The sequence below is a fragment of the Trachurus japonicus genome, chromosome 9 (assembly GCF_045865225.1).
Source record: "Trachurus japonicus isolate A0001 chromosome 9, Traja_1.0".
In the NCBI taxonomy this organism is placed as follows: Eukaryota; Metazoa; Chordata; class Actinopteri; order Carangiformes; family Carangidae; genus Trachurus; species Trachurus japonicus.
The window spans coordinates 2,613,388-2,632,986 of NC_140915.1; the positions used below are offsets into that span (position 1 = coordinate 2,613,388).

Sequence of the window (19,599 nt, forward strand, 5' to 3'; positions counted from 1 at the left end):
TGACTGGGTATTAAAGGGGGCCATCACACATGAGTCATTGTGCTTGCTTCGGCAAGTGCATACACTAAATTGGAATCGATACAGAGAAGATTAGCATGGCCCCTGCGCAAGGATGACACGCAAATTCGTGAAGCGTTTCCACATTTTGATCTGCCGGCCTTGTTGTGGTGCGGTTGTGTGCCTGTTGCATTTGTCTGGAATCACTGGTGTTGCTCGGTAGATTTGTCAAGGCATAGTCCAGGGTGGCGCATTGCCGTGTGCCTGCCTCAGACAGTAGGTGGGTTTGGGCACCTTCACTTGCCGTCCAAAAGCAGCGCAGCACACAGCCTTTGCTTCTTCTCATAGTATAAACAAAAATGAGGAACGCTTCACGAATTGTGAAGCGTTCCTCATTGTGAAGCGTTCCTCATTTTTGTTTATACTATGAGAAACGTTTTTTTTGTGTAGATTAAAAATGGAAACTCACGTTTTTGTAGCCAAAAGGCCTGTCTATTCAGGCCAGGAGCGCTGGGGGGCGCACCGGTGGCAGGGGGTTGGGCCTCCTGACTGGGTATTAAAAGGGGGCCATCACACATGAGTCATTGTGCTTGCTTCGGCAAGTGCATACACTAAATTGGAATCGATACAGAGAAGATTAGCATGGCCCCTGCGCAAGGATGACACGCAAATTCGTGAAGCGTTTCCACATTTTGATCTGCCGGCCTTGTTGTGGTGCGGTTGTGTGCCTGTTGCATTTGTCTGGAATCACTGGTGTTGCTCGGTAGATTTGTCAAGGCATAGTCCAGGGTGGCGCATTGCCCGTGTGCCTGCCTCAGACAGTAGGTGGGTTTGGGCACCTTCACTGCCGTCCAAAAGCAGCGCAGCACACAGCCTTTGCTTCTTCTCATAGTATAAACAAAAATGAGGAACGCTTCACGAATTTGTGAAGCGTTCCTCATTTTTGTTTATTTTATGAGAAACGCTTTTTTGGATCCTGATTGTCAAATCAAATCAAAAACCCAAACAGCCACCTTCACTACCGTCCAAAAGCAGCGCAGCGCACGGCCTTTGCTTCTTTGCTCGTAGGGCCTACCAAATAAAGGCCTCCTCCGGGGAGACGGATCCTGATTGTCCTGTGGGGTTACTTTTGGCCACACTCTGGTGAATTTGCTAAGCTTGTAAACAAGTCTGAGAGGGAGGCAGCAGCCAGAGCTGCTCTGATGGAGTCTCTAACTGTACATAATAACAAGATTGAGGCAAATAAACAAAAATGAGGAACGCTTCACAAATTCGTTTCTCATAGTATAAACAAAAATGAGGAACGCTTCACGAATTTGTGAAGCGTTCCTCATTTTTGTTTATACTATGAGAAACGTTTTTTTTGTGTAGATTAAAAATGGAAACTCACGTTTTTGTAGCCAAAAGGCCTGTCTATTCAGGCCAGGAGCGCTGGGGGGCGCACCGGTGGCAGGGGGTTGGGCCTCCTGACTGGGTATTAAAAGGGGGCCATCACACATGAGTCATTGTGCTTGCTTCGGCAAGTGCATACACTAAATTGGAATCGATACAGAGAAGATTAGCATGGCCCCTGCGCAAGGATGACACGCAAATTCGTGAAGCGTTTCCACATTTTGATCTGCCGGCCTTGTTGTGGTGCGGTTGTGTGCCTGTTGCATTTGTCTGGAATCACTGGTGTTGCTCGGTAGATTTGTCAAGGCATAGTCCAGGGTGGCGCATTGCCCGTGTGCCTGCCTCAGACAGTAGGTGGGTTTGGGCACCTTCACTGCCGTCCAAAAGCAGCGCAGCACACAGCCTTTGCTTCTTCTCATAGTATAAACAAAAATGAGGAACGCTTCACGAATTTGTGAAGCGTTCCTCATTTTTGTTTATTTTATGAGAAACGCTTTTTGGATCCTGATTGTCAAATCAAATCAAAAACCCAAACAGCCACCTTCACTACCGTCCAAAAGCAGCGCAGCGCACGGCCTTTGCTTCTTTGCTCGTAGGGCCTACCAAATAAAGGCCTCCTCCGGGGAGACGGATCCTGATTGTCCTGTGGGGTTACTTTTGGCCACACTCTGGTGAATTTGCTAAGCTTGTAAACAAGTCTGAGAGGGAGGCAGCAGCCAGAGCTGCTCTGATGGAGTCTCTAACTGTACATAATAACAAGATTGAGGCAAATAAACAAAAATGAGGAACGCTTCACAAATTCGTTTCTCATAGTATAAACAAAAATGAGGAACGCTTCACGAATTTGTGAAGCGTTCCTCATTGTGAAGCGTTCCTCATTTTTGTTTATACTATGAGAAACGTTTTTTTTGTGTAGATTAAAAATGGAAACTCACGTTTTTGTAGCCAAAAGGCCTGTCTATTCAGGCCAGGAGCGCTGGGGGGCGCACCGGTGGCAGGGGGTTGGGCCTCCTGACTGGGTATTAAAAGGGGGCCATCACACATGAGTCATTGTGCTTGCTTCGGCAAGTGCATACACTAAATTGGAATCGATACAGAGAAGATTAGCATGGCCCCTGCGCAAGGATGACACGCAAATTCGTGAAGCGTTTCCACATTTTGATCTGCCGGCCTTGTTGTGGTGCGGTTGTGTGCCTGTTGCATTTGTCTGGAATCACTGGTGTTGCTCGGTAGATTTGTCAAGGCATAGTCCAGGGTGGCGCATTGCCCGTGTGCCTGCCTCAGACAGTAGGTGGGTTTGGGCACCTTCACTGCCGTCCAAAAGCAGCGCAGCACACAGCCTTTGCTTCTTCTCATAGTATAAACAAAAATGAGGAACGCTTCACGAATTTGTGAAGCGTTCCTCATTGTGAAGCGTTCCTCATTTTTGTTTATACTATGAGAAACGTTTTTTTTGTGTAGATTAAAAATGGAAACTCACGTTTTTGTAGCCAAAAGGCCTGTCTATTCAGGCCAGGAGCGCTGGGGGGCGCACCGGTGGCAGGGGGTTGGGCCTCCTGACTGGGTATTAAAAGGGGGCCATCACACATGAGTCATTGTGCTTGCTTCGGCAAGTGCATACACTAAATTGGAATCGATACAGAGAAGATTAGCATGGCCCCTGCGCAAGGATGACACGCAAATTCGTGAAGCGTTTCCACATTTTGATCTGCCGGCCTTGTTGTGGTGCGGTTGTGTGCCTGTTGCATTTGTCTGGAATCACTGGTGTTGCTCGGATAGATTTGTCAAGGCATAGTCCAGGGTGGCGCATTGCCCGTGTGCCTGCCTCAGACAGTAGGTGGGTTTGGGCACCTTCACTGCCGTCCAAAAGCAGCGCAGCACACAGCCTTTGCTTCTTCTCATAGTATAAACAAAAATGAGGAACGCTTCACGAATTTGTGAAGCGTTCCTCATTTTTGTTTATTTTATGAGAAACGCTTTTTTGGATCCTGATTGTCAAATCAAATCAAAAACCCAAACAGCCACCTTCACTACCGTCCAAAAGCAGCGCAGCGCACGGCCTTTGCTTCTTTGCTCGTAGGGCCTACCAAATAAAGGCCTCCTCCGGGGGACGGATCCTGATTGTCCTGTGGGGTTACTTTTGGCCACACTCTGGTGAATTTGCTAAGCTTGTAAACAAGTCTGAGAGGGAGGCAGCAGCCAGAGCTGCTCTGATGGAGTCTCTAACTGTACATAATAACAAGATTGAGGCAAATAAACAAAAATGAGGAACGCTTCACAAATTCGTTTCTCATAGTATAAACAAAAATGAGGAACGCTTCACGAATTTGTGAAGCGTTCCTCATTTTTGTTTATACTATGAGAAACGTTTTTTTTGTGTAGATTAAAAATGGAAACTCACGTTTTTGTAGCCAAAAGGCCTGTCTATTCAGGCCAGGAGCGCTGGGGGGCGCACCGGTGGCAGGGGGTTGGGCCTCCTGACTGGGTATTAAAAGGGGGCCATCACACATGAGTCATTGTGCTTGCTTCGGCAAGTGCATACACTAAATTGGAATCGATACAGAGAAGATTAGCATGGCCCCTGCGCAAGGATGACACGCAAATTCGTGAAGCGTTTCCACATTTTGATCTGCCGGCCTTGTTGTGGTGCGGTTGTGTGCCTGTTGCATTTGTCTGGAATCACTGGTGTTGCTCGGTAGATTTGTCAAGGCATAGTCCAGGGTGGCGCATTGCCCGTGTGCCTGCCTCAGACAGTAGGTGGGTTTGGGCACCTTCACTGCCGTCCAAAAGCAGCGCAGCACACAGCCTTTGCTTCTTCTCATAGTATAAACAAAAATGAGGAACGCTTCACGAATTTGTGAAGCGTTCCTCATTTTTGTTTATTTTATGAGAAAACGCTTTTTGGATCCTGATTGTCAAATCAAATCAAAAACCCAAACAGCCACCTTCACTACCGTCCAAAAGCAGCGCAGCGCACGGCCTTTGCTTCTTTGCTCGTAGGGCCTACCAAATAAAGGCCTCCTCCGGGGAGACGGATCCTGATTGTCCTGTGGGGTTACTTTTGGCCACACTCTGGTGAATTTGCTAAGCTTGTAAACAAGTCTGAGAGGGAGGCAGCAGCCAGAGCTGCTCTGATGGAGTCTCTAACTGTACATAATAACAAGATTGAGGCAAATAAACAAAAATGAGGAACGCTTCACAAATTCGTTTCTCATAGTATAAACAAAAATGAGGAACGCTTCACGAATTTGTGAAGCGTTCCTCATTGTGAAGCGTTCCTCATTTTTGTTTATACTATGAGAAACGTTTTTTTTGTGTAGATTAAAAATGGAAACTCACGTTTTTGTAGCCAAAAGGCCTGTCTATTCAGGCCAGGAGCGCTGGGGGGCGCACCGGTGGCAGGGGGTTGGGCCTCCTGACTGGGTATTAAAAGGGGGCCATCACACATGAGTCATTGTGCTTGCTTCGGCAAGTGCATACACTAAATTGGAATCGATACAGAGAAGATTAGCATGGCCCCTGCGCAAGGATGACACGCAAATTCGTGAAGCGTTTCCACATTTTGATCTGCCGGCCTTGTTGTGGTGCGGTTGTGTGCCTGTTGCATTTGTCTGGAATCACTGGTGTTGCTCGGTAGATTTGTCAAGGCATAGTCCAGGGTGGCGCATTGCCCGTGTGCCTGCCTCAGACAGTAGGTGGGTTTGGGCACCTTCACTGCCGTCCAAAAGCAGCGCAGCACACAGCCTTTGCTTCTTCTCATAGTATAAACAAAAATGAGGAACGCTTCACGAATTTGTGAAGCGTTCCTCATTGTGAAGCGTTCCTCATTTTTGTTTATACTATGAGAAACGTTTTTTTTGTGTAGATTAAAAATGGAAACTCACGTTTTTGTAGCCAAAAGGCCTGTCTATTCAGGCCAGGAGCGCTGGGGGCGCACCGGTGGCAGGGGGTTGGGCCTCCTGACTGGGTATTAAAAGGGGGCCATCACACATGAGTCATTGTGCTTGCTTCGGCAAGTGCATACACTAAATTGGAATCGATACAGAGAAGATTAGCATGGCCCCTGCGCAAGGATGACACGCAAATTCGTGAAGCGTTTCCACATTTTGATCTGCCGGCCTTGTTGTGGTGCGGTTGTGTGCCTGTTGCATTTGTCTGGAATCACTGGTGTTGCTCGGTAGATTTGTCAAGGCATAGTCCAGGGTGGCGCATTGCCCGTGTGCCTGCCTCAGACAGTAGGTGGGTTTGGGCACCTTCACTGCCGTCCAAAAGCAGCGCAGCACACAGCCTTTGCTTCTTCTCATAGTATAAACAAAAATGAGGAACGCTTCACGAATTTGTGAAGCGTTCCTCATTTTTGTTTATTTTATGAGAAACGCTTTTTTGGATCCTGATTGTCAAATCAAATCAAAAACCCAAACAGCCACCTTCACTACCGTCCAAAAGCAGCGCAGCGCACGGCCTTTGCTTCTTTGCTCGTAGGGCCTACCAAATAAAGGCCTCCTCCGGGGAGACGGATCCTGATTGTCCTGTGGGGTTACTTTTGGCCACACTCTGGTGAATTTGCTAAGCTTGTAAACAAGTCTGAGAGGGAGGCAGCAGCCAGAGCTGCTCTGATGGAGTCTCTAACTGTACATAATAACAAGATTGAGGCAAATAAACAAAAATGAGGAACGCTTCACAAATTCGTTTCTCATAGTATAAACAAAAATGAGGAACGCTTCACGAATTTGTGAAGCGTTCCTCATTGTGAAGCGTTCCTCATTTTTGTTTATACTATGAGAAACGTTTTTTTTTGTGTAGATTAAAAATGGAAACTCACGTTTTTGTAGCCAAAAGGCCTGTCTATTCAGGCCAGGAGCGCTGGGGGGCGCACCGGTGGCAGGGGTTGGGCCTCCTGACTGGGTATTAAAAGGGGGCCATCACACATGAGTCATTGTGCTTGCTTCGGCAAGTGCATACACTAAATTGGAATCGATACAGAGAAGATTAGCATGGCCCCTGCGCAAGGATGACACGCAAATTCGTGAAGCGTTTCCACATTTTGATCTGCCGGCCTTGTTGTGGTGCGGTTGTGTGCCTGTTGCATTTGTCTGGAATCACTGGTGTTGCTCGGTAGATTTGTCAAGGCATAGTCCAGGGTGGCGCATTGCCCGTGTGCCTGCCTCAGACAGTAGGTGGGTTTGGGCACCTTCACTGCCGTCCAAAAGCAGCGCAGCACACAGCCTTTGCTTCTTCTCATAGTATAAACAAAAATGAGGAACGCTTCACGAATTTGTGAAGCGTTCCTCATTGTGAAGCGTTCCTCATTTTTGTTTATACTATGAGAAACGTTTTTTTTGTGTAGATTAAAAATGGAAACTCACGTTTTTGTAGCCAAAAGGCCTGTCTATTCAGGCCAGGAGCGCTGGGGGGCGCACCGGTGGCAGGGGGTTGGGCCTCCTGACTGGGTATTAAAAGGGGGCCATCACACATGAGTCATTGTGCTTGCTTCGGCAAGTGCATACACTAAATTGGAATCGATACAGAGAAGATTAGCATGGCCCCTGCGCAAGGATGACACGCAAATTCGTGAAGCGTTTCCACATTTTGATCTGCGGCCTTGTTGTGGTGCGGTTGTGTGCCTGTTGCATTTGTCTGGAATCACTGGTGTTGCTCGGTAGATTTGTCAAGGCATAGTCCAGGGTGGCGCATTGCCCGTGTGCCTGCCTCAGACAGTAGGTGGGTTTGGGCACCTTCACTGCCGTCCAAAAGCAGCGCAGCACACAGCCTTTGCTTCTTCTCATAGTATAAACAAAAATGAGGAACGCTTCACGAATTTGTGAAGCGTTCCTCATTTTTGTTTATTTTATGAGAAACGCTTTTTTGGATCCTGATTGTCAAATCAAATCAAAAACCCAAACAGCCACCTTCACTACCGTCCAAAAGCAGCGCAGCGCACGGCCTTTGCTTCTTTGCTCGTAGGGCCTACCAAATAAAGGCCTCCTCCGGGGAGACGGATCCTGATTGTCCTGTGGGGTTACTTTTGGCCACACTCTGGTGAATTTGCTAAGCTTGTAAACAAGTCTGAGAGGGAGGCAGCAGCCAGAGCTGCTCTGATGGAGTCTCTAACTGTACATAATAACAAGATTGAGGCAAATAAACAAAAATGAGGAACGCTTCACAAATTCGTTTCTCATAGTATAAACAAAAATGAGGAACGCTTCACGAATTTGTGAAGCGTTCCTCATTTTTGTTTATACTATGAGAAACGTTTTTTTTGTGTAGATTAAAAATGGAAACTCACGTTTTTGTAGCCAAAAGGCCTGTCTATTCAGGCCAGGAGCGCTGGGGGGCGCACCGGTGGCAGGGGGTTGGGCCTCCTGACTGGGTATTAAAAGGGGGCCATCACACATGAGTCATTGTGCTTGCTTCGGCAAGTGCATACACTAAATTGGAATCGATACAGAGAAGATTAGCATGGCCCCTGCGCAAGGATGACACGCAAATTCGTGAAGCGTTTCCACATTTTGATCTGCCGGCCTTGTTGTGGTGCGGTTGTGTGCCTGTTGCATTTGTCTGGAATCACTGGTGTTGCTCGGTAGATTTGTCAAGGCATAGTCCAGGGTGGCGCATTGCCCGTGTGCCTGCCTCAGACAGTAGGTGGGTTTGGGCACCTTCACTGCCGTCCAAAAGCAGCGCAGCACACAGCCTTTGCTTCTTCTCATAGTATAAAACAAATATGAGGAACGCTTCACGAATTTGTGAAGCGTTCCTCATTTTTGTTTATTTTATGAGAAACGCTTTTTTGGATCCTGATTGTCAAATCAAATCAAAAACCCAAACAGCCACCTTCACTACCGTCCAAAAGCAGCGCAGCGCACGGCCTTTGCTTCTTTGCTCGTAGGGCCTACCAAATAAAGGCCTCCTCCGGGGAGACGGATCCTGATTGTCCTGTGGGGTTACTTTTGGCCACACTCTGGTGAATTTGCTAAGCTTGTAAACAAGTCTGAGAGGGAGGCAGCAGCCAGAGCTGCTCTGATGGAGTCTCTAACTGTACATAATAACAAGATTGAGGCAAATAAACAAAAATGAGGAACGCTTCACAAATTCGTTTCTCATAGTATAAACAAAAATGAGGAACGCTTCACGAATTTGTGAAGCGTTCCTCATTTTTGTTTATACTATGAGAAACGTTTTTTTTGTGTAGATTAAAAATGGAAACTCACGTTTTTGTAGCCAAAAGGCCTGTCTATTCAGGCCAGGAGCGCTGGGGGGCGCACCGGTGGCAGGGGGTTGGGCCTCCTGACTGGGTATTAAAAGGGGGCCATCACACATGAGTCATTGTGCTTGCTTCGGCAAGTGCATACACTAAATTGGAATCGATACAGAGAAGATTAGCATGGCCCCTGCGCAAGGATGACACGCAAATTCGTGAAGCGTTTCCACATTTTGATCTGCCGGCCTTGTTGTGGTGCGGTTGTGTGCCTGTTGCATTTGTCTGGAATCACTGGTGTTGCTCGGTAGATTTGTCAAGGCATAGTCCAGGGTGGCGCATTGCCTGTGTGCCTGCCTCAGGACAGTAGGTGGGTTTGGGCACCTTCACTGCCGTCCAAAAGCAGCGCAGCACACAGCCTTTGCTTCTTCTCATAGTATAAACAAAAATGAGGAACGCTTCACGAATTTGTGAAGCGTTCCTCATTTTTGTTTATTTTATGAGAAACGCTTTTTTGGATCCTGATTGTCAAATCAAATCAAAAACCCAAACAGCCACCTTCACTACCGTCCAAAAGCAGCGCAGCGCACGGCCTTTGCTTCTTTGCTCGTAGGGCCTACCAAATAAAGGCCTCCTCCGGGAGACGGATCCTGATTGTCCTGTGGGGTTACTTTTGGCCACACTCTGGTGAATTTGCTAAGCTTGTAAACAAGTCTGAGAGGGAGGCAGCAGCCAGAGCTGCTCTGATGGAGTCTCTAACTGTACATAATAACAAGATTGAGGCAAATAAACAAAAATGAGGAACGCTTCACAAATTCGTTTCTCATAGTATAAACAAAAATGAGGAACGCTTCACGAATTTGTGAAGCGTTCCTCATTTTTGTTTATACTATGAGAAACGTTTTTTTTGTGTAGATTAAAAATGGAAACTCACGTTTTTGTAGCCAAAAGGCCTGTCTATTCAGGCTAGGAGCGCTGGGGGGCGCACCGGTGGCAGGGGGTTGGGCCTCCTGACTGGGTATTAAAAGGGGGCCATCACACATGAGTCATTGTGCTTGCTTCGGCAAGTGCATACACTAAATTGGAATCGATACAGAGAAGATTAGCATGGCCCCTGCGCAAGGATGACACGCAAATTCGTGAAGCGTTTCCACATTTTGATCTGCCGGCCTTGTTGTGGTGCGGTTGTGTGCCTGTTGCATTTGTCTGGAATCACTGGTGTTGCTCGGTAGATTTGTCAAGGCATAGTCCAGGGTGGCGCATTGCCCGTGTGCCTGCCTCAGACAGTAGGTGGGTTTGGGCACCTTCACTGCCGTCCAAAAGCAGCGCAGCACACAGCCTTTGCTTCTTCTCATAGTATAAACAAAAATGAGGAACGCTTCACGAATTTGTGAAGCGTTCCTCATTTTTGTTTATTTTATGAGAAACGCTTTTTTGGATCCTGATTGTCAAATCAAATCAAAAACCCAAACAGCCACCTTCACTACCGTCCAAAAGCAGCGCAGCGCACGGCCTTTGCTTCTTTGCTCGTAGGGCCTACCAAATAAAGGCCTCCTCCGGGGAGACGGATCCTGATTGTCCTGTGGGGTTACTTTTGGCCACACTCTGGTGAATTTGCTAAGCTTGTAAACAAGTCTGAGAGGGAGGCAGCAGCCAGAGCTGCTCTGATGGAGTCTCTAACTGTACATAATAACAAGATTGAGGCAAATAAACAAAAATGAGGAACGCTTCACAAATTCGTTTCTCATAGTATAAACAAAAATGAGGAACGCTTCACGAATTTGTGAAGCGTTCCTCATTTTTGTTTATACTATGAGAAACGTTTTTTTTGTGTAGATTAAAAATGGAAACTCACGTTTTTGTAGCCAAAAGGCCTGTCTATTCAGGCCAGGAGCGCTGGGGGGCGCACCGGTGGCAGGGGGTTGGGCCTCCTGACTGGGTATTAAAAGGGGGCCATCACACATGAGTCATTGTGCTTGCTTCGGCAAGTGCATACACTAAATTGGAATCGATACAGAGAAGATTAGCATGGCCCCTGCGCAAGGATGACACGCAAATTCGTGAAGCGTTTCCACATTTTGATCTGCCGGCCTTGTTGTGGTGCGGTTGTGTGCCTGTTGCATTTGTCTGGAATCACTGGTGTTGCTCGGTAGATTTGTCAAGGCATAGTCCAGGGTGGCGCATTGCCCGTGTGCCTGCCTCAGACAGTAGGTGGGTTTGGGCACCTTCACTGCCGTCCAAAAGCAGCGCAGCACACAGCCTTTGCTTCTTCTCATAGTATAAACAAAAATGAGGAACGCTTCACGAATTTGTGAAGCGTTCCTCATTTTTGTTTATTTTATGAGAAACGCTTTTTTGGATCCTGATTGTCAAATCAAATCAAAAACCCAAACAGCCACCTTCACTACCGTCCAAAAGCAGCGCAGCGCACGGCCTTTGCTTCTTTGCTCGTAGGGCCTACCAAATAAAGGCCTCCTCCGGGGAGACGGATCCTGATTGTCCTGTGGGGTTACTTTTGGCCACACTCTGGTGAATTTGCTAAGCTTGTAAACAAGTCTGAGAGGGAGGCAGCAGCCAGAGCTGCTCTGATGGAGTCTCTAACTGTACATAATAACAAGATTGAGGCAAATAAACAAAAATGAGGAACGCTTCACAAATTCGTTTCTCATAGTATGAACAAAAATGAGGAACGCTTCACGAATTTGTGAAGCGTTCCTCATTTTTGTTTATACTATGAGAAACGTTTTTTTTTGTGTAGATTAAAAATGGAAACTCACGTTTTTGTAGCCAAAAGGCCTGTCTATTCAGGCCAGGAGCGCTGGGGGCGCACCGGTGGCAGGGGGTTGGGCCTCCTGACTGGGTATTAAAAGGGGGCCATCACACATGAGTCATTGTGCTTGCTTCGGCAAGTGCATACACTAAATTGGAATCGATACAGAGAAGATTAGCATGGCCCCTGCGCAAGGATGACACGCAAATTCGTGAAGCGTTTCCACATTTTGATCTGCCGGCCTTGTTGTGGTGCGGTTGTGTGCCTGTTGCATTTGTCTGGAATCACTGGTGTTGCTCGGTAGATTTGTCAAGGCATAGTCCAGGGTGGCGCATTGCCCGTGTGCCTGCCTCAGACAGTAGGTGGGTTTGGGCACCTTCACTGCCGTCCAAAAGCAGCGCAGCACACAGCCTTTGCTTCTTCTCATAGTATAAACAAAAATGAGGAACGCTTCACGAATTTGTGAAGCGTTCCTCATTTTTGTTTATTTTATGAGAAACGCTTTTTTGGATCCTGATTGTCAAATCAAATCAAAAACCCAAACAGCCACCTTCACTACCGTCCAAAAGCAGCGCAGCGCACGGCCTTTGCTTCTTTGCTCGTAGGGCCTACCAAATAAAGGCCTCCTCCGGGGAGACGGATCCTGATTGTCCTGTGGGGTTACTTTTGGCCACACTCTGGTGAATTTGCTAAGCTTGTAAACAAGTCTGAGAGGGAGGCAGCAGCCAGAGCTGCTCTGATGGAGTCTCTAACTGTACATAATAACAAGATTGAGGCAAATAAACAAAAATGAGGAACGCTTCACAAATTCGTTTCTCATAGTATAAACAAAAATGAGGAACGCTTCACGAATTTGTGAAGCGTTCCTCATTTTTGTTTATACTATGAGAAACGTTTTTTTTGTGTAGATTAAAAATGGAAACTCACGTTTTTGTAGCCAAAAGGCCTGTCTATTCAGGCCAGGAGCGCTGGGGGGCGCACCGGTGGCAGGGGGTTGGGCCTCCTGACTGGGTATTAAAAGGGGGCCATCACACATGAGTCATTGTGCTTGCTTCGGCAAGTGCATACACTAAATTGGAATCGATACAGAGAAGATTAGCATGGCCCCTGCGCAAGGATGACACGCAAATTCGTGAAGCGTTTCCACATTTTGATCTGCCGGCCTTGTTGTGGTGCGGTTGTGTGCCTGTTGCATTTGTCTGGAATCACTGGTGTTGCTCGGTAGATTTGTCAAGGCATAGTCCAGGGTGGCGCATTGCCCGTGTGCCTGCCTCAGACAGTAGGTGGGTTTGGGCACCTTCACTGCCGTCCAAAAGCAGCGCAGCACACAGCCTTTGCTTCTTCTCATAGTATAAACAAAAATGAGGAACGCTTCACGAATTTGTGAAGCGTTCCTCATTTTTGTTTATTTTATGAGAAACGCTTTTTTGGATCCTGATTGTCAAATCAAATCAAAAACCCAAACAGCCACCTTCACTACCGTCCAAAAGCAGCGCAGCGCACGGCCTTTGCTTCTTTGCTCGTAGGGCCTACCAAATAAAGGCCTCCTCCGGGGAGACGGATCCTGATTGTCCTGTGGGGTTACTTTTGGCCACACTCTGGTGAATTTGCTAAGCTTGTAAACAAGTCTGAGAGGGAGGCAGCAGCCAGAGCTGCTCTGATGGAGTCTCTAACTGTACATAATAACAAGATTGAGGCAAATAAACAAAAATGAGGAACGCTTCACAAATTCGTTTCTCATAGTATAAACAAAAATGAGGAACGCTTCACGAATTTGTGAAGCGTTCCTCATTTTTGTTTATACTATGAGAAACGTTTTTTTTGTGTAGATTAAAAATGGAAACTCACGTTTTTGTAGCCAAAAGGCCTGTCTATTCAGGCCAGGAGCGCTGGGGGGCGCACCGGTGGCAGGGGGTTGGGCCTCCTGACTGGGTATTAAAAGGGGGCCATCACACATGAGTCATTGTGCTTGCTTCGGCAAGTGCATACACTAAATTGGAATCGATACAGAGAAGATTAGCATGGCCCCTGCGCAAGGATGACACGCAAATTCGTGAAGCGTTTCCACATTTTGATCTGCCGGCCTTGTTGTGGTGCGGTTGTGTGCCTGTTGCATTTGTCTGGAATCACTGGTGTTGCTCGGTAGATTTGTCAAGGCATAGTCCAGGGTGGCGCATTGCCCGTGTGCCTGCCTCAGACAGTAGGTGGGTTTGGGCACCTTCACTGCCGTCCAAAAGCAGCGCAGCACACAGCCTTTGCTTCTTCTCATAGTATAAACAAAAATGAGGAACGCTTCACGAATTTGTGAAGCGTTCCTCATTTTTGTTTATTTTATGAGAAACGCTTTTTTGGATCCTGATTGTCAAATCAAATCAAAAACCCAAACAGCCACCTTCACTACCGTCCAAAAGCAGCGCAGCGCACGGCCTTTGCTTCTTTGCTCGTAGGGCCTACCAAATAAAGGCCTCCTCCGGGGAGACGGATCCTGATTGTCCTGTGGGGTTACTTTTGGCCACACTCTGGTGAATTTGCTAAGCTTGTAAACAAGTCTGAGAGGGAGGCAGCAGCCAGAGCTGCTCTGATGGAGTCTCTAACTGTACATAATAACAAGATTGAGGCAAATAAACAAAAATGAGGAACGCTTCACAAATTCGTTTCTCATAGTATAAACAAAAATGAGGAACGCTTCACGAATTTGTGAAGCGTTCCTCATTTTTGTTTATACTATGAGAAACGTTTTTTTTGTGTAGATTAAAAATGGAAACTCACGTTTTTGTAGCCAAAAGGCCTGTCTATTCAGGCCAGGAGCGCTGGGGGGCGCACCGGTGGCAGGGGGTTGGGCCTCCTGACTGGGTATTAAAAGGGGGCCATCACACATGAGTCATTGTGCTTGCTTCGGCAAGTGCATACACTAAATTGGAATCGATACAGAGAAGATTAGCATGGCCCCTGCGCAAGGATGACACGCAAATTCGTGAAGCGTTTCCACATTTTGATCTGCCGGCCTTGTTGTGGTGCGGTTGTGTGCCTGTTGCATTTGTCTGGAATCACTGGTGTTGCTCGGTAGATTTGTCAAGGCATAGTCCAGGGTGGCGCATTGCCCGTGTGCCTGCCTCAGACAGTAGGTGGGTTTGGGCACCTTCACTGCCGTCCAAAAGCAGCGCAGCACACAGCCTTTGCTTCTTCTCATAGTATAAACAAAAATGAGGAACGCTTCACGAATTTGTGAAGCGTTCCTCATTTTTGTTTATTTTATGAGAAACGCTTTTTTGGATCCTGATTGTCAAATCAAATCAAAAACCCAAACAGCCACCTTCACTACCGTCCAAAAGCAGCGCAGCGCACGGCCTTTGCTTCTTTGCTTGTAGGGCCTACCAAATAAAGGCCTCCTCCGGGGAGACGGATCCTGATTGTCCTGTGGGGTTACTTTTGGCCACACTCTGGTGAATTTGCTAAGCTTGTAAACAAGTCTGAGAGGGAGGCAGCAGCCAGAGCTGCTCTGATGGAGTCTCTAACTGTACATAATAACAAGATTGAGGCAAATAAACAAAAATGAGGAACGCTTCACAAATTCGTTTCTCATAGTATAAACAAAAATGAGGAACGCTTCACGAATTTGTGAAGCGTTCCTCATTTTTGTTTATACTATGAGAAACGTTTTTTTTGTGTAGATTAAAAATGGAAACTCACGTTTTTGTAGCCAAAAGGCCTGTCTATTCAGGCCAGGAGCGCTGGGGGGCGCACCGGTGGCAGGGGGTTGGGCCTCCTGACTGGGTATTAAAAGGGGGCCATCACACATGAGTCATTGTGCTTGCTTCGGCAAGTGCATACACTAAATTGGAATCGATACAGAGAAGATTAGCATGGCCCCTGCGCAAGGATGACACGCAAATTCGTGAAGCGTTTCCACATTTTGATCTGCCGGCCTTGTTGTGGTGCGGTTGTGTGCCTGTTGCATTTGTCTGGAATCACTGGTGTTGCTCGGTAGATTTGTCAAGGCATAGTCCAGGGTGGCGCATTGCCCGTGTGCCTGCCTCAGACAGTAGGTGGGTTTGGGCACCTTCACTGCCGTCCAAAAGCAGCGCAGCACACAGCCTTTGCTTCTTCTCATAGTATAAACAAAAATGAGGAACGCTTCACGAATTTGTGAAGCGTTCCTCATTTTTGTTTATTTTATGAGAAACGCTTTTTTGGATCCTGATTGTCAAATCAAATCAAAAACCCAAACAGCCACCTTCACTACCGTCCAAAAGCAGCGCAGCGCACGGCCTTTGCTTCTTTGCTCGTAGGGCCTACCAAATAAAGGCCTCCTCCGGGGAGACGGATCCTGATTGTCCTGTGGGGTTACTTTTGGCCACACTCTGGTGAATTTGCTAAGCTTGTAAACAAGTCTGAGAGGGAGGCAGCAGCCAGAGCTGCTCTGATGGAGTCTCTAATTATGGCGCATTTCCACTAGCACGGTTCGGCTCGGTACGGCTCGGCACGGCACGGCTCGGCTCGGTTTGGTTGTGTTTCCATTACAACTGAGTATCACCAAAGTCCTTCTAGTGCCGCCGTGACGTCATTTACACGGCGCCGAGCAACGCTCTAAACTCTGTAAATATATAACTTTAGCAACATTTGAAACATTTTCAGGCGAGAAAGTAGTCGTTTAGATCCCCAACGTGTTGAAAATCTGACAAAATACCAGCTGTTTACAATTTTGTTTCAACGAAGTCGGCGTTACTTAAGCTAGCCGTAGTGAGCAACGCACTTCCGGTTATTTTCACAAAATAAAATACCCGTTGCCTTTTATCATAAGGAAAGCCATTACGATAGAATTGGTGCTTTTACTTTGAAAACAGGAAGTGAACCTACCCTCGCTGTAGCTAGCTTTAAACCGCCGTTTTGACTGCTCTCGTCCCGTTAACGGCATTTAACCATTCAATATGCCTTACCGGAGAGTCTTGCCAGCTCTGAGATCGGCCTGGTTCATTGTAAAACATTTATTTATTGATGTAAATGTGGTGTTTTCTGTGCGTACAGACCCCAAGGCAGTGCTGCTCTTCTGTCTAACCACAAACAAACTTCTGCTACAGCCACAATTGTTAGATTTCATCAATGAGACCAACATTTAAGAGTTTAACCAGCCGGTGGTAAACCTCTAAAAGCCACCGGGGAAGTTAATTAGCGGTCTGTTCTCCTCGGGGTGACGGTGGTAGGCTGGCCGGCGGAGCACGTCAGGAGCCGGGCTGCTGCCTCTGTGATGTCGCGGTCGCTGCTCGGACCTGGAGCTTCACTTCTCCGAAAAACATCGGGGCAAACTTCTAAACAGCCGTCGTTTGGATAAACTAACCGCACATGGGGATCTAAACAGTTACTTTCTCGCATGAAAAAATATTAAAACTTAATAAAGTCACGTAATAACAGAGCCAGTCTAAATATTAGAAATTCTCTGGTAATAGCAGGCTTCAGCAGGAACATTTCTGTTGTCGGTCGTCGCTTCCAGTGACGACACTCATCGGCCAATCAGTGGAAGGCAGTCGGCTGACGTCACGTTTTAGTAACGCTTCGGCTCGCTTGGAACCAGGGCTGAGGTGATACCAAAAATGTACCCGGTTGCAGGTACTGCGTGCTAGTGGAAACACGCAATAGCGCGCCGAGCCGTGCCGTACCGAGCCGAACCGTGCTAGTGGAAATGCGCCATAACTGTACATAATAACAAGATTGAGGCAAATAAACAAAAATGAGGAACGCTTCACAAATTCGTTTCTCATAGTATAAACAAAAATGAGGAACGCTTCACGAATTTGTGAAGCGTTCCTCATTTTTGTTTATACTATGAGAAACGTTTTTTTTGTGTAGATTAAAAATGGAAACTCACGTTTTTGTAGCCAAAAGGCCTGTCTATTCAGGTCAGGAGCGCTGGGGGGCGCACCGGTGGCAGGGGGTTGGGCCTCCTGACTGGGTATTAAAAGGGGGCCATCACACATGAGTCATTGTGCTTGCTTCGGCAAGTGCATACACTAAATTGGAATCGATACAGAGAAGATTAGCATGGCCCCTGCGCAAGGATGACACGCAAATTCGTGAAGCGTTTCCACATTTTGATCTGCCGGCCTTGTTGTGGTGCGGTTGTGTGCCTGTTGCATTTGTCTGGAATCACTGGTGTTGCTCGGTAGATTTGTCAAGGCATAGTCCAGGGTGGCGCATTGCCCGTGTGCCTGCCTCAGACAGTAGGTGGGTTTGGGCACCTTCACTGCCGTCCAAAAGCAGCGCAGCACACAGCCTTTGCTTCTTCTCATAGTATAAACAAAAATGAGGAACGCTTCACGAATTTGTGAAGCGTTCCTCATTTTTGTTTATTTTATGAGAAACGCTTTTTTGGATCCTGATTGTCAAATCAAATCAAAAACCCAAACAGCCACCTTCACTACCGTCCAAAAGCAGCGCAGCGCACGGCCTTTGCTTCTTTGCTCGTAGGGCCTACCAAATAAAGGCCTCCTCCGGGGAGACGGATCCTGATTGTCCTGTGGGGTTACTTTTGGCCACATTCTGGTGAATTTGCTAAGCTTGTAAACAAGTCTGAGAGGGAGGCAGCAGCCAGAGCTGCTCTGATGGAGTCTCTAACTGTACATAATAACAAGATTGAGGCAAATAAACAAAAATGAGGAACGCTTCACAAATTCGTTTCTCATAGTATAAACAAAAATGAGGAACGCTTCACGAATTTGTGAAGCGTTCCTCATTTTTGTTTATACTATGAGAAACGTTTTTTTTGTGTAGATTAAAAATGGAAACTCACGTTTTTGTAGCCAAAAGGCCTGTCTATTCAGGCCAGGAGCGCTGGGGGGCGCACCGGTGGCAGGGGGTTGGGCCTCCTGACTGGGTATTAAAAGGGGGCCATCACACATGAGTCATTGTGCTTGCTTCGGCAAGTGCATACACTAAATTGGAATCGATACAGAGAAGATTAGCATGGCCCCTGCGCAAGGATGACACGCAAATTCGTGAAGCGTTTCCACATTTTGATCTGCCGGCCTTGTTGTGGTGCGGTTGTGTGCCTGTTGCATTTGTCTGGAATCACTGGTGTTGCTCGGTAGATTTGTCAAGGCATAGTCCAGGGTGGCGCATTGCCCGTGTGCCTGCCTCAGACAGTAGGTGGGTTTGGGCACCTTCACTGCCGTCCAAAAGCAGCGCAGCACACAGCCTTTGCTTCTTCTCATAGTATAAACAAAAATGAGGAACGCTTCACGAATTTGTGAAGCGTTCCTCATTGTGAAGCGTTCCTCATTTTTGTTTATACTATGAGAAACGTTTTTTTTGTGTAGATTAAAAATGGAAACTCACGTTTTTGTAGCCAAAAGGCCTGTCTATTCAGGCCAGGAGCGCTGGGGGGCGCACCGGTGGCAGGGGGTTGGGCCTCCTGACTGGGTATTAAAAGGGGGCCATCACACATGAGTCATTGTGCTTGCTTCGGCAAGTGCATACACTAAATTGGAATCGATACAGAGAAGATTAGCATGGCCCCTGCGCAAGGATGACACGCAAATTCGTGAAGCGTTTCCACATTTTGATCTGCCGGCCTTGTTGTGGTGCGGTTGTGTGCCTGTTGCATTTGTCTGGAATCACTGGTGTTGCTCGGTAGATTTGTCAAGGCATAGTCCAGGGTGGCGCATTGCCCGTGTGCCTGCCTCAGACAGTAGGTGGGTTTGGGCACCTTCACTGCCGTCCAAAAGCAGCGCAGCACACAGCCTTTGCTTCTTCTCATAGTATAAACAAAAATGAGGAACGCTTCACGAATTTGTGAAGCGTTCCTCATTTTTGTTTATTTTATGAGAAACGCTTTTTTGGATCCTGATTGTCAAATCAAATCAAAAACCCAAACAGCCACCTTCACTACCGTCCAAAAGCAGCGCAGCGCACGGCCTTTGCTTCTTTGCTCGTAGGGCCTACCAAATAAAGGCCTCCTCCGGGGAGACGGATCCTGATTGTCCTGTGGGGTTACTTTTGGCCACACTCTGGTGAATTTGCTAAGCTTGTAAACAAGTCTGAGAGGGAGGCAGCAGCCAGAGCTGCTCTGATGGAGTCTCTAACTGTACATAATAACAAGATTGAGGCAAATAAACAAAAATGAGGAACGCTTCACAAATTCGTTTCTCATAGTATAAACAAAAATGAGGAACGCTTCACGAATTTGTGAAGCGTTCCTCATTTTTGTTTATACTATGAGAAACGTTTTTTTTGTGTAGATTAAAAATGGAAA

The 19,599-nt window shown here is 47.1% G+C and overlaps 1 protein-coding gene and 22 non-coding genes across 23 annotated transcripts in view; 22 read left to right on the forward strand and 1 right to left on the reverse strand.

The window, feature by feature from the left end:
- LOC146980516 (uncharacterized) overlaps positions 1 to 19,599 on the reverse strand; it is a 528,771-nt gene that overhangs the window by 51,939 nt on the left and 457,233 nt on the right. The window lies entirely within an intron of this gene.
- On the forward strand, positions 40 to 147 carry LOC146980517 (U6 spliceosomal RNA). The gene has a single exon (XR_015036759.1). It is a non-coding gene; the product is annotated as a U6 spliceosomal RNA (small nuclear RNA).
- On the forward strand, positions 584 to 691 carry LOC146980518 (U6 spliceosomal RNA). Its single transcript, XR_015036673.1, has one exon. It is a non-coding gene; the product is annotated as a U6 spliceosomal RNA (small nuclear RNA).
- LOC146980519 (U6 spliceosomal RNA) lies at positions 1,505 to 1,612 on the forward strand. The gene has a single exon (XR_015036684.1). It is a non-coding gene; the product is annotated as a U6 spliceosomal RNA (small nuclear RNA).
- Positions 2,442 to 2,549, forward strand: LOC146980520 (U6 spliceosomal RNA). Its single transcript, XR_015036695.1, has one exon. It is a non-coding gene; the product is annotated as a U6 spliceosomal RNA (small nuclear RNA).
- LOC146980521 (U6 spliceosomal RNA) lies at positions 2,987 to 3,094 on the forward strand. The gene has a single exon (XR_015036706.1). It is a non-coding gene; the product is annotated as a U6 spliceosomal RNA (small nuclear RNA).
- Positions 3,908 to 4,015, forward strand: LOC146980522 (U6 spliceosomal RNA). The gene has a single exon (XR_015036714.1). It is a non-coding gene; the product is annotated as a U6 spliceosomal RNA (small nuclear RNA).
- LOC146980523 (U6 spliceosomal RNA) lies at positions 4,846 to 4,953 on the forward strand. Its single transcript, XR_015036717.1, has one exon. It is a non-coding gene; the product is annotated as a U6 spliceosomal RNA (small nuclear RNA).
- On the forward strand, positions 5,390 to 5,497 carry LOC146980524 (U6 spliceosomal RNA). The gene has a single exon (XR_015036718.1). It is a non-coding gene; the product is annotated as a U6 spliceosomal RNA (small nuclear RNA).
- Positions 6,328 to 6,435, forward strand: LOC146980525 (U6 spliceosomal RNA). The gene has a single exon (XR_015036719.1). It is a non-coding gene; the product is annotated as a U6 spliceosomal RNA (small nuclear RNA).
- LOC146980526 (U6 spliceosomal RNA) lies at positions 6,873 to 6,980 on the forward strand. The gene has a single exon (XR_015036720.1). It is a non-coding gene; the product is annotated as a U6 spliceosomal RNA (small nuclear RNA).
- LOC146980527 (U6 spliceosomal RNA) lies at positions 7,793 to 7,900 on the forward strand. Its single transcript, XR_015036721.1, has one exon. It is a non-coding gene; the product is annotated as a U6 spliceosomal RNA (small nuclear RNA).
- On the forward strand, positions 8,715 to 8,822 carry LOC146980528 (U6 spliceosomal RNA). The gene has a single exon (XR_015036723.1). It is a non-coding gene; the product is annotated as a U6 spliceosomal RNA (small nuclear RNA).
- Positions 9,636 to 9,743, forward strand: LOC146980529 (U6 spliceosomal RNA). The gene has a single exon (XR_015036724.1). It is a non-coding gene; the product is annotated as a U6 spliceosomal RNA (small nuclear RNA).
- Positions 10,557 to 10,664, forward strand: LOC146980530 (U6 spliceosomal RNA). The gene has a single exon (XR_015036725.1). It is a non-coding gene; the product is annotated as a U6 spliceosomal RNA (small nuclear RNA).
- Positions 11,478 to 11,585, forward strand: LOC146980531 (U6 spliceosomal RNA). The gene has a single exon (XR_015036726.1). It is a non-coding gene; the product is annotated as a U6 spliceosomal RNA (small nuclear RNA).
- LOC146980532 (U6 spliceosomal RNA) lies at positions 12,399 to 12,506 on the forward strand. The gene has a single exon (XR_015036727.1). It is a non-coding gene; the product is annotated as a U6 spliceosomal RNA (small nuclear RNA).
- LOC146980533 (U6 spliceosomal RNA) lies at positions 13,320 to 13,427 on the forward strand. Its single transcript, XR_015036732.1, has one exon. It is a non-coding gene; the product is annotated as a U6 spliceosomal RNA (small nuclear RNA).
- On the forward strand, positions 14,241 to 14,348 carry LOC146980534 (U6 spliceosomal RNA). Its single transcript, XR_015036733.1, has one exon. It is a non-coding gene; the product is annotated as a U6 spliceosomal RNA (small nuclear RNA).
- On the forward strand, positions 15,162 to 15,269 carry LOC146980535 (U6 spliceosomal RNA). Its single transcript, XR_015036734.1, has one exon. It is a non-coding gene; the product is annotated as a U6 spliceosomal RNA (small nuclear RNA).
- LOC146980536 (U6 spliceosomal RNA) lies at positions 17,335 to 17,442 on the forward strand. Its single transcript, XR_015036735.1, has one exon. It is a non-coding gene; the product is annotated as a U6 spliceosomal RNA (small nuclear RNA).
- LOC146980537 (U6 spliceosomal RNA) lies at positions 18,256 to 18,363 on the forward strand. The gene has a single exon (XR_015036736.1). It is a non-coding gene; the product is annotated as a U6 spliceosomal RNA (small nuclear RNA).
- LOC146980538 (U6 spliceosomal RNA) lies at positions 18,801 to 18,908 on the forward strand. Its single transcript, XR_015036738.1, has one exon. It is a non-coding gene; the product is annotated as a U6 spliceosomal RNA (small nuclear RNA).